At 44.5% G+C, this 12,282-nt stretch overlaps 1 long non-coding RNA gene across 1 annotated transcript in view; it reads left to right on the top strand.

The window, feature by feature from the left end:
• The window catches only part of LOC140735098 (uncharacterized), a 49,086-nt gene extending 38,989 nt beyond the window's left edge, over positions 1-10,097 (top strand). Inside the window, exon 3 of the long non-coding RNA XR_012100687.1 lies at positions 9,986-10,097. This is a non-coding gene — a long non-coding RNA (uncharacterized lncRNA). The remainder of the gene's footprint in view (positions 1-9,985) is intronic.
• Positions 10,098-12,282: the final 2,185 nt, after the last annotated feature.

The raw sequence follows: 12,282 nt of genomic DNA, 5'->3' as shown, positions 1-12,282 counted from the left end.
TGCTAATGTAATGGTTTCTCTGTAGCAGTAATGCTTGGGTTATGACTAGAGATAACATGGCATTAGGAATGTATGCTGGCCAATGAGTGGGATGTTGTCCTTTCTTGAGGGTCTGGGAGCAGGGATTTCACGGTCTTTTGCCGGGGAGAGATGAGGAGGAAGACGTGAATGGAGAGAGTTGGTAGACCGTCGGATGGAGTGGACTTGGAGCGAGGGTCGGCTGCTCCTGGAAGAGGTCGACGGGGAACAATTGATTGGAACCATGAGCTCCAACGTTGCATATCAGACTGCTTCATGAGAATGGACCCTTTTCTTTTTTTCATTTCTTTACTAATCACATAGCCAAATTAAGAACTATAAAGCTCAATCGTTTAATCGCATATTGTGTCCTGTTTGTTATTTCATGGTACTGATTTGTAACAGGGGACAAATCGCACAGCATCCACCCAAACAAGATTTCTTAAGTTTGGTTGGGCCGAGGGCTGTCTTCTCCTAGATTAAGCCACTAGCTGAACTAAGAGTTACAATTGTGGGGGCTCATCTAGGACTGATTTTGATGGGGATGCTGTGTGATTGAACCTCTGGGGTAGGTATTTATACTCTGGATGAATTGTTAATTCACCTGTTAAGTACTGTTAAAGTTGTGATTGTGGGGCGGAGGCTTGATAAAATGGCGGGCACAGCTCTCGTTTTAATGCAGACCAGCACTGATGTAGCTGTAGCTGGGGGCGGAGATTTCAAAGACAGGGTTCTATCGTTTCTGAGGAGGGAGGAGAAGGTGTGGTCAGATTTGTAACGTCTAATTAGTCACCACCCCCCAGTTAAGAGTGAGAATTCTGAATTAGTATCTGCCCTTAACTCTCTGTCGAATAAATGGAAAAATGGCCAGGTTCAAAGCCCCTGCCATGGTAAGGACTTTGCCTATTCTCTGGAATAATGCCCACCCCAAAGGGGAAGAGGAGTATGAGGCTTGGGCGGAGCAGACCTCTCAGTGGTTGGATGAGTGGCAGTGCTCTGATGACGTAAAGCGTCAGAGATTGGTTGAGAATTTGACTGGATGGGCTGCTGATGTTATGAGAGCAGTCGGTTTTCGGTATCCCATAGCGACAGCTGTCAATTACATGCAAAGACTGGACAATGCTTTTGGACCAACAGGAAGCCCAATGGAGCTCATGGTGGGGTTTCAGAACATGCATCAGGAGACGGGGGAGAAGCTTTGTGTTTTTATTTTTTTGGCTAGACAGGCAGCTGAGTTGCTTGCAAGGCAGAGGGGTCATTCAGGCAGCTGAGGGGGATCAGTTAAGAGTGGACCCAATAGCCAGGGGCGCCCAGTCCCAGGACCTGATTGCTTGGGGTCTCTGACAATCTCGAAAGACGTGCCCCTCTCCATCTTTTGTTGAGTTGATCAAAGAGGTACAGGAAGAGGAGAACATGTTGGAGGCGTGGGAGGCCTCTGTCAGCAGGGTACAGTCCTCGGTAGTGGTCCCTTATGGCAAAGTGACCACGGATAGCCTACCATAGGGGGTGGTAGAGAAGATTGTGGCAGAGTTGAAAGTGAGATATGTCGGCTGTTATCAGTGGGTGTGGTGACCCCCCCCCCCCATATGATGAAGCTGATGGGGGGGGCGGATCACAAGGGGACGAACAATGCGGAGGGCTGCTGGCAGCAGGTGTCACGCCAGAAGGAGAGTGAGCCCCTGGGTACCAAAGCAGAGAGAGTCAATGGGAAAACTTAGAGGAGACCCAGTGAGGGAATGGCCTGGTGTCTCTGGGGGAACACGTTCCTAGCAATACACCAAGGAACACCTGGAAAGCGAAAGGCTCAATTCCTGAAGGCTTAGTGGGTCCATGCTCCAGTGTGTCGCTACGGATAGAGGATATTTATGCCAAAGTCATACTTGACACCGGGTCGCAGGTCACATTGTTGTACCGTTTGTTTTACAACCAGTATCTGAAGCATTTACCATTGATCCCATTCAGTGCACTGGAGATCTGGGGGCTTAGTCCTAGTGATTATCTGTATGATGGTTATTTGTCAGTGAAGTTGGAGTTCTCGGAGGCCAATGTGGGAGTGTCTGAGGTCCTTGATACATTTGTGTTGGTTTGTCTGGACCCTGTTGAGAAGGGCAGCGTTTCAATTCTGGTGGCAACCAACACCCCTCTTGTGAGGAGGCTCATGGGGGCCTACAAGGAGAAGGCTGGTGAGAGCTTTCTGGGAACATTGTCCGTACACCTGGTGTTTCAAGCGCTCTTGAGGAAGTGTGTGGCTTCATTGGGCTGGATACCGAATTTAGATGAGGGACTGTGTGGTTTACCCAATCGAAGCCAATGATGGTATGGCCCAGGGAAGTAGTAAGAGTGATAGGGACCCCCAAATTTCCCGGAGTGCCTGAAGGTGAGGCCCTCTTAGTGGATGCTCAAGGAGACCACAAGGAGGCGTCGGGATTTCCTGCTGGGATATTAATGAGGCCTGAATTGTAGAAGCCCTCAGTTGTGAAGGATGGCAGTGGTTGTCAGGAACACTGCAAAGAGGGAGGTCACCTTAAAGCCGAGGATGCCCCTGGCACATCTGTTCCCGGTGATGGTAATGTCTAGTGTCCCTCTGAGGCAAGCCAGGAAGAAACTACTGGAAAAAGGGGGAAAGCTGACGGCTGAGTCATTCAACTTTGGGGACTCCCCGGTTCCTGTGGGTTGGAAGAGGAGGTTAGCAGAGAAGATGCTGAAGCTGGAAGGTGTATTTTCCGCTGATGAGTTTGATGTGGGTTGATCCAAGAGCACTTGTCACACTATCCGGGTGACCGAGGACATTTCAGTTAGAGAGCGGTTGCGAAGGCTGGCCTCTGCAGAGGTGGAGGATGTGCGGCAGCATTTGTGTAAGTTGAAGGAAGCTGGGATCAGCACCGAGTCCTGAAGCCCCTATTCGTCCCCAGTAGTAGTGGCCTGAAAGAAGAATAGGAAGGTACGCATGTGTGTGGACTATAGGACTCTGAACAGGCACACCATCCCTGACCAGTACACGGTCCCAACGATCGAAGAAGTGCTGGCCTGTTTGAGTGGTGCAGAATGGTTCAGTGTGCTGGATTTGAGGAGTGGATATTAGCAGATCCCAATGAGTGAGACTGACAAGAGAAGACGGCATTTATATGTCCCCTGGGATTTTTCCAGTTTGAAAGGATGCCCAGGGCATATTGGGAGCCGCTGCAAAATTCCAGTGGGTCACGGAGAAGATAGTGGGGGATATGAACTTGCCTGAGGTATTGGTGTATCAGGATAACCTCATAGTGTTTGAATCCATCTTGGAAGAACATGAAGCGAGGCTGCAGAAGGTGCTGGGCCGCCTGAAAGCTGAAGGGTTATAACTTTCCCTGGAAAAGTGCCAGTTCTGCCAAACATCTGTTAGCTATGTTGGGCACGTAGTCTTATGGTATGGAGTAGCTACAAATCTGGCTAAGATAGAGGCGGTTACCACTTGGCCAAGACCCCAGACTGTGAGCACACTGCGCTCGTTCCTTGGGTTCTGTGGTTACTATCGGAGGTCCGTGAAAGGCTACGCGAAAGTGAGTCACCCATTGAATCAGCATTTGTGTGGTTACCCTTCCTTGGGGAAGAAAGGTAGGGCGGAAAAAGGGCAGGAGGGTGGAGAGTATTTTAGCCTGTCGGAGCCCTTTGGACCGAGTTGTGAAGAGACCTTTCAGTCGCTGAAGGAGCTGCTGAGCCAGGCATCGGTGCTGGCTTTTGTGGACCCGTGATTATCTGCACACAGATGCCAGCCGAGAGGGTTTAGGGGGCGTCCTGTGTCAGGATCAGGGCACCGGGTTGAGACCTGTTGCATTTGTCAGCCAGAGTCTGTCACCCTCCGAGAAAAACTATCCCACACACAAGTTGGAATTTCTGGCGTTGAAATGGGCGGTGGTGGATAAGCTGAGTGACTACCTCTGTGGGGCCAAGTTTGTGGTGAGGACGGACAACAACCCCCTAACTTATATCCTGACCTCAGTGAAACTGGATGCCACAGGCCTTTGGTGTCTGCCTATGATTTCAGCCTGAAGTACCAGCTGGGAAGCAGGAACATTGGTGCTGATGCTTTGTCCCGGCGGGTGCGTGAGGGACTGGTCCGGGATGAGGAGTGGGAGAGTGTTCCTGCCCCGGGGGTGATGGCCATGTGTCAGTTTGCCATCACCGTGAAGGCAGGAGGGGCAGGATCGAGCGGTGGATCAATTGGGAGCTTCTGATGACGCCATCCCCCAAATTTATTGTAACCTGACTGCCCTGGAGACAAGTCAGCTGCCGGAATTGAGTTCTGGGGAAGTGGTGGCTGCTCAATGAGACGACCAGGGCATCGGTACCATTTAGGCAGCGGTTGAAAATAGAGACATGGTTCAGGCAGAGAAGTTGAAACACACAGAGGTGCATCCATTACTGAGAGAATGGTCTCAGTTGGAGTTGTGGAACCAGATCCTACACCGGATTGCGTCAGCCCCGGACCAACCTCGGCATTGCCAGCAGGTTCTGCAGGAGAAGTAACGGAGGATTGTGTTGAAGTCACTTCATGATGATTCTGGACATTTGGGGTTCAAAAAGACCTATGGATTGCTCAGAGATCAGTTTTACTGGCCCGGAATGAAGTCAGACGTCGAAGAACACTGCAAGTCATGCAGTGGAAGACACTACCTGTGCGGGCCGCTCCTCTGTCCCACTTGCAGAGAGCAGGGCCCCTGGACCTGGTGTGAATGGATTTCCTATCTATGGAACCTGATGCCAGCAACACGGAGAATGTCTTAATTATCACGGACCACTACACAGGATATGCACAGGCTTTTCCTACCAAGGACCAGAGGGTGTCCACATTGGCCAAAGTGTTGTGGGAGCAGTATTTAATTTATTATGGCCTTCCCAGACGGATATATAGTGATCAGGGATGGGATTTCGAGAGCAGACTCATCCATGAGTTACTGAGCATGCTTGGAGTCGAGAAGTCAAGGACCTACCATCTGCAGGGTGGTCCCCAGCCCGAGAGGTTTAATCAAACCTTGTTAGACATGCTCAGGATCTTGGAGATCAGCAAGAAGCACAGGTGGAGTCAACATATTGGACCTCTGGTCCACAGTTACAACTGTACCCGAAATGAAGCTACCAGGTACTCGCCATACTATCTATTGTTTGGGTGCGAGGTGGGATCGCCCATTGACCTTTGTTTTGGGACTGATGAGGGCGACTTATCTGAAGTACGTAGCTGATATGAAAAGGGCTTATGATCGCAACGTCATGAGGACATGACTAATTTTGGTGGGGGAAGAGAGTAATGTGCTGTAAGGTTTCACTGCTAACGTAATGGCCTCTCTGTAATGTTTCACTGCTAACATAATTGTTTCTCTATAGCAGCAATGTTTGGGTTATGACTAGAGATAACGGGGTCTTTGGAATGTATTCTAGCTAATGAGTAGGATGTTGTTCTCTCTTGTGGGTCTGGGAGCAGGGATTTTGCGGTCTTTTGCCGAGGAGAGATGAGGAGAGAAGACGCGAATGGAGAGAGCTGGTAGACCACCAGACAGAGTGGACTTGGAGCAAGGGTCGGCTACACTTGGAGGAGGGTGACGGGGAACAAATGAATGGAACTGTGAGCTCCAACATTGCACATTAGACAGCTTCCTGAGAATGGACCCTTTTCTTTTTTTTGTTAATTTACCAACCATATGGTCAAATTAAGAATTATAAAGCTCAATCATTTAATCGTATATTGTGTACTGTTTCTTATTTCATGGTACTGATTTGTAACGGGGACACATCGCGCAGCATCCACCCAAACGAGATTTCTTCAGTTTGGCTGGGCCGAGGGATGTCTTCCCCTTAATTAAGCTGCTAGCTGAACCAAGAGTTACCAGGACTACCAGAGCACCAGGGGAAACCCACGCACTCATGGGAAATTAAAAACCTGGTGGCATGGTGCGAAGACAATAACCTATCCCTCAACGTCAGCAAGATGAAGGAATTGGTCGTTGACTTCAGAAGGAGTAGCGGACATCACGACCCCATCGACATCAGTAGTGCGCAGGTGGAACAGGTCAAAAGCTTTAAGTTCCTCGGGGTCAATACCACAAATGACCTGACTTGGTCTAACTAAGCAGAGTCCACTGCCAAGAAGGCCCACCAATGCCTTTACTTCCTGAGAAAGCTGAAGAAATTTGGCCTGTCCACTAAAACCCTCACTAATTTTTATAGATGCACCATAGAAAGCATTCTTCTAGGGTGCATCACAACCTGGTATGGAAGTTGTCCTGCCCAAGACCGGAAGAAGCTGCAGAAGACTGTGAACATAGCCCAGCACATCACACAAACCAATCTTCCATCCTTGGACTCACTTTACACTGCACGCTGTTGGAGAAGTGCTGCCAGGATAATCAAGGACACGACCCACCCAGCCAACACACTTTTTGTCCCTCTTCCCTCCGGGAAAAGATTCAGGAGCTTGAAGATTTGTACGGCCAGATTTGGGAACAGCTTCTTTCCAACTGTGATAAGACTGCTGAATGGATACTGACCCGGATCTAGTCCGTATCCTCCAAATATCCAGACCTGTCTCTTGGTTTTTTTGCACTACCTTACTTTCCCTTTTCTATTTTTACTTATTATTTATAATTTAAATTTTTATTATATTTATTATTGATTTGTACTCCAGGGAGTACGAAACACAGAATCAAATATCGCTGTGATGATTGTATGCTCTAGTATCAATTATTTGGCGACAATAAAGTAATAAAGAACATACAAACTCCTTACAGGAAGCAGTGGGAACTGAACCTGGGTCAGTGATACTGTAAAGCATTGTGCCAACCACAGTGCTACCGTGTCAGCTGAGTATTTCACTCTCACTCTTTGGGACTTCTATGTACTGATTAAAGAAACTTTCCTGGACACATTTGACAAACTCTGTCGCATCCAATCCTTTTACAGTCTGTAAGTCCCAGCCAATATGTGGAAAGTTAAAATCACCCACTATAGTAACCTTATGTTTCTTGCAACAGACTGTGATCTCGCTACAAATTTGCTCCTCCAAATCCTGTGGACTGTTTGGTAGTCAATAATATAGCCAGATTAACATGGTCATACCTATTTTATTCCTCAGTTCCACCCATAATGCCTCACTAAACAAGTTCTCTAGTCTGTCCTGACTAGTAAATCCATCCCTCCCTCTTTAATCCCTCCCATTTTGTCACATCTGAAACAATGGAACCTGGGAATATTGAGCTGCCAGTCCTGCCCCTCCTATGACCAAGTCTCACTCATGGCTAAAATATTATAATTTCATGTGTTGATACATGCCCTGAGCTCACGTGCCTTTCCAACAATACGTCTTTCATTGAAGTATACGCAACTCATGACATGCTCATGCTTAACCTTTTCATTCCTGACTCTGACTCAGGTCTTAACAACATCGGTCTTCACAACCCCTCCACTATCTGTTCTGGTACTCTGGTGCCCATTCCCCTGCAAATTTTAAACCGCTGCTCCACTCCCCTCCCTTCATACAGCATTAACAAGCCTTCCTGACAGGATATTAGACCCCCTCCAGTTCAAGGTGCAAATCATCTCTTCTGTACAGGTCCCACCTTTCCTGGAACAGAGCCCAATGATCTAAAAATCTGATGCCCACCCTCCTATATCAACTCCTGCATGGTAAACTGTATGATCTTTCTATTTCTAGTGTCACTAGCACATGGCACAGATAGCGTCCTGAGATCACATCCCTCAAGGTCCTGTCCTTTAACATAGCACCTAACTTCCTGAACTCACTTTGCAGAGCCTACAAGGATCACGATCTCTGGCTGTTCACCGTCTTAATTAAGAATGCTGAGGACTTGATCTGAAATGTTCCAGACGCTGACAACATACCACCCAGCAATTTTGTTCTCATCCACTGAACCTACATACTGTTCCCCTAACTAATGAATCCCCTATCACCACGGCTCACTGTGACTTTCCTATGCTAGGTGGTATACCTGTTGTTGAGAGGAAGGGCCACAGGGGTCATCTGCACCAGCAGTTCAACCCTTTTCTCCTTCCTGACTGTCGTCCTATCTTTAGTGTCCTGAACCTTGGGTGTAACTACCTCTCTATATGTCCTATAATTCACCCACTCAGCCTTCTGAATAATCCACAGTTTATCCAGTTCTAGCTCCAACTCCTTAAGATGGAGTGTTAGATGTGCTTCTCACAGGCATAGACATCAGGGTCTCCCTGTCTTCCCACATTCCACAAGAGGAGGATTCAACTATCCTGCCTGGCATCCCTACTGTTATAAATGTGCAAATGTAAAGAAGAAAAACAATAAATAAACTGGGGGAAAGAAAAGAAATCTACCTACATTTTGTTCACCTTCTCTCACTCAAGCTTCTCCATGTTGAAGCCTCAAGGAACTGAAGCCTCGAATAACCACTCTAACACTGTCCACTTCAACGATGGCCGCTCCGCTTGCCCCACCTTTTAAATGTGTTCTTGCCAATCAATCCAGATTGCTGATTGGCCACTGTTATTAACACCAAACTGTCACAAATCAATGCCTTATGTACTCAGTCGGCGAACCTGAGTGAGCTACACCTTTTCACACTTCCAATTGCTGTTTGGACACTGCTCAGAAGATATTAACTGTTCTGTGTGTATACACTTGAGCGCGAATGGGTTAATGTACCATTAAACCATTCACGCTCAAGTGCGTACATTTGCGAACAGCTGCCAGAAAAGCATACTTGGGCTTTTTGTAGGTACATAGCATCAGGAACTTTTGTTCCATTAACTTAAAATATTGCTAACTTGAAGTGGCCAAATAAATAAATATTCCATGTTCTATGTGTGATCATCAGCTTATATCAGGTACAATAATCTAGTTTGGATCAGCACTTGGGATGCACTCAGTTAGTTTAGTCTTTCTGTTCCAAGGTGAAAGAGGTGGAAAGGAGCCAGATTCAATGCTCCCTGCTGGGATTATACAGCATGTGTTTAAGTATCAGGTGATATCTGGACCAACTTGCTTGTGCAGGCATATCCTCTGGTTACACTTAATGTTTGAGAATAAAAGAATGAATTTGGACAATTTCTTCTAAGTCTTTGAAATCCTAATCAGTAAAAGCCAGTGTTCTGACCAGTGAAAGGTCTCGCTGTATTGATCACATTTTAATATTATTTCATTGAAAGTCCACCACCATTAAATGGGTCATTATATAGAGTGTTTTCTCAAAGTCCAAATATCCTCCTTCTCTAAAGGATGTGGTTTTTGTCTGAGCATGTTAGCTATCCCATAAATGAGAGAATGATCCAACTCTTCAAATATGTTTCAGCTGAGATCACTCCAGCTCTCCATGATTGCAATCCACACATATTTTCCTATCACCCCCAGTACCTCAGTCAGTCATTCACCAGCAAAATATTCCTGCAGTTCTGCTCAATGGCCTATCTTTAATGTTTAGCAGCAGCTTTGAGCACCGTGTGGACTGCAGGTTCCACACTGGCCACACTAAACATCTCTGCCTTCCGCTCTCTCCATCTTCTAAACTCTCTAAAGTTCATCACCTTGACCGGGGTCACTTTTGAATAAGAGATTTAGTCCTAATCTGTCCTATCAGGTAGACATAAATATTCAAATTTTGAAGAAAAAACAGAAAATAATCCCAAGTGCACTGGGTAATATTTATTCCTTTCTAAAGAATAGATACATTAGTTGACATTACATTCCAGTTTATGGAAGCTTACTCTGCAAAAATGTCCTACTGTTTCCTCTTTATGACAGTGTTGTACATCAACAATTCTTCATTGCCTTGAAAGCAATTTGGGACGTCCTGAAGGACTCTTTCATTTGCCTTATTTGCTCTTGTATCTCCTTAGGTAATTCCATTCTGTATTTTGAGTAATGTTGAAAGTATGAAATGCCCTAAGACATCTTACTATATTATAAGCTCCAATACTAATGCAAGCTCTTTTTTTATTTCAACAGGAATCCCTGGATAACTGAAAATAGAATACCATTGACCTCAAGCCCAGTGTTCCCAAAGCTCCCTATGACATCAACATGCTTACAACTGGAGGAATGACCTTACTAGTATTGTGATGCGCCTTTGATGAATGGATTAATGCTGCAGTTCTTCATACAAGAAGGTTATTTATACCATCATTGTTATACAGTTATTGGTGCTAGGTATGGTGTTGGTAGTGCAATGGATGCCAGCAGACAATTACAGTTCTTAGTTCTTTAATGAGTTTCTGCTTGTGCATGAAGATTATGTAACATTGATTAAATAAGCTTAAACAGATGCTTGGGAAGTACTATAACTTTTATATGTATTCAGATCAAAATTGAAAACTTCAACAATAGGTTGAAATCAAAATCCAATGCAAATCTATTGTTAACTCTATTGTTTGAAGTTCAGCATTTCTGTAATACTAATCAATAAATAGATCATTGTACCTGTTAACAATTGTGAAGGATAGACCAGCAGGATTTATAAAGATTAAAACATGATACACTGGTCAGGCGAGTAAAGTCAATAAGCTTTTGCAAATAAAGAAGTCAAACTTGTTTGAGAACATTTTTATTAGTCAATACATCTATAACAGCAAATAGTGGGTGGAACCCCTCCACAAATGATAAATAGATGTTCATGGCATTGCTTTAAAGAAGCACATGGAATAAGTGAATGCAGCCTTTGACATTTAATGGGGTGCAAACATTGCACTAGCAGTGCCAGTTCCATGTGTGTTTAATGGTAAGTGTTTTGGCACAGAGTACTTTATAAAATAAAAGGAAGTCAACAGTTGTCATGTTTTCCATGTTGTGCATTAAACTGGTGATGTTTTCTTGAAACTATTGTATAAATGTTATTACTGTCTTAATTTATTGAATGAAAAATAAACATGCAGCAAACAAAGCTTCCTTTTGCTGTGTGTTCTGGAATCAAAACTTATTTTTCCTGTATCGTGTTCAACAAAAATAACACAATAGTTTTGTGACTTTGTCAATTCAAAATTCATCAAATAGCTAGTTGCTTTTCTACTGGCCTCCAAATGGCAGGGTTGAACATTAGAAGTAATCATTAGAACAGTGTAAGAACTTGTTTTGAAAGCTTTACATTTTGTAGTACAGTTAAGCACAAGAAAATTCACGTATTGGGTAAATACATAACAAATCTGTCATTGCCTCCAATCAGAAGCATATGATGGGTCTGAAAAATGGCATATACGGGGTTGGATGCACTAAGCACTTCCAGCAAATCATCATCTGACTTCTATCTTTTTAAATGTTAATCAATTTGAAATGTTTTTTCACCATTTTATGTTTCTACTTAAAAATAGTGCTACATGCTTTTGCAATGACTTCTTTGCAAGTTCTCTCTTTTGACAGTAAGTCACGTGATAATCCATTAGCTTTTTGAAGAAGGATTATATTACACTCAATAATAAGACCAGCTCTGTTTTATGCCATTGGCTCTAATAGGAAAGTAAGGAAGAAGGAAGCCTTTCTGCCCTCAGATTAATTCTACTGCAGTTTGCAAATTGGTTTACTTGAATGCCTTCTTACTGCTCTCCTTGTTCTTTATCACTTGCTGTATTTGCTAAACAAAATACCTCTATATCCAATTCAGTGTTAAGACTTGTAACATGCCAGTCATCTTAAGTATATACATTTTTAATTTCCACCATGCTTCCTTTAGGAAGGTGTTCTCTAACTACATTCCTAAATGGACAAGTTTATACATATACCTTTGTTCTAGATTTCTCCAACAGAGGAAAAGATATTAATTCATTTGTGCTACTAAGACTCTTTAAACATCTACAAAAGATCACTACTTCCAAACTTTACGCACTGTATTCCTCCTTTCCCCCCTCCTGGACTGTCATCTTCCCAAGTCAATGATTCAGGAACCAGAGCTGAACACAATATTTCAGCTGGCGTCTGCCCAAGTCTCTATGCACTAAAGCAGCACTTCCTTATCATTGTTTTACAACTACTTTTGTAGTTGTACAAAGTTGATTACTTTTTGTACTTGTACATCTGCTTATTGTGCTCTGTGTATAAAAGCAGGGGAGGCTCAGATTGTTCTGTTCCTTCACAGCTCCTCATCTCTGACCAGATAAAAATCATCCATCTTTTACTAAGTGACTGCATACCTCCCTACACCATCTCCTTCAGCAACAGGCAGGAGCCTTACCATTCATTTTATCTACACCTACCTCTTCATCTGTTGTCAGAAATTGAGGCATCTATGGGGATCTTGCACAAACATAATTTGCTAC

This window comes from Hemitrygon akajei, chromosome 11, assembly GCF_048418815.1.
Source record: "Hemitrygon akajei chromosome 11, sHemAka1.3, whole genome shotgun sequence".
NCBI classification, from domain to species: Eukaryota; Metazoa; Chordata; class Chondrichthyes; order Myliobatiformes; family Dasyatidae; genus Hemitrygon; species Hemitrygon akajei.
Note: the sequence above shows the minus strand (reverse complement) of the source record. Positions and strands in the feature narration are given on the sequence as shown.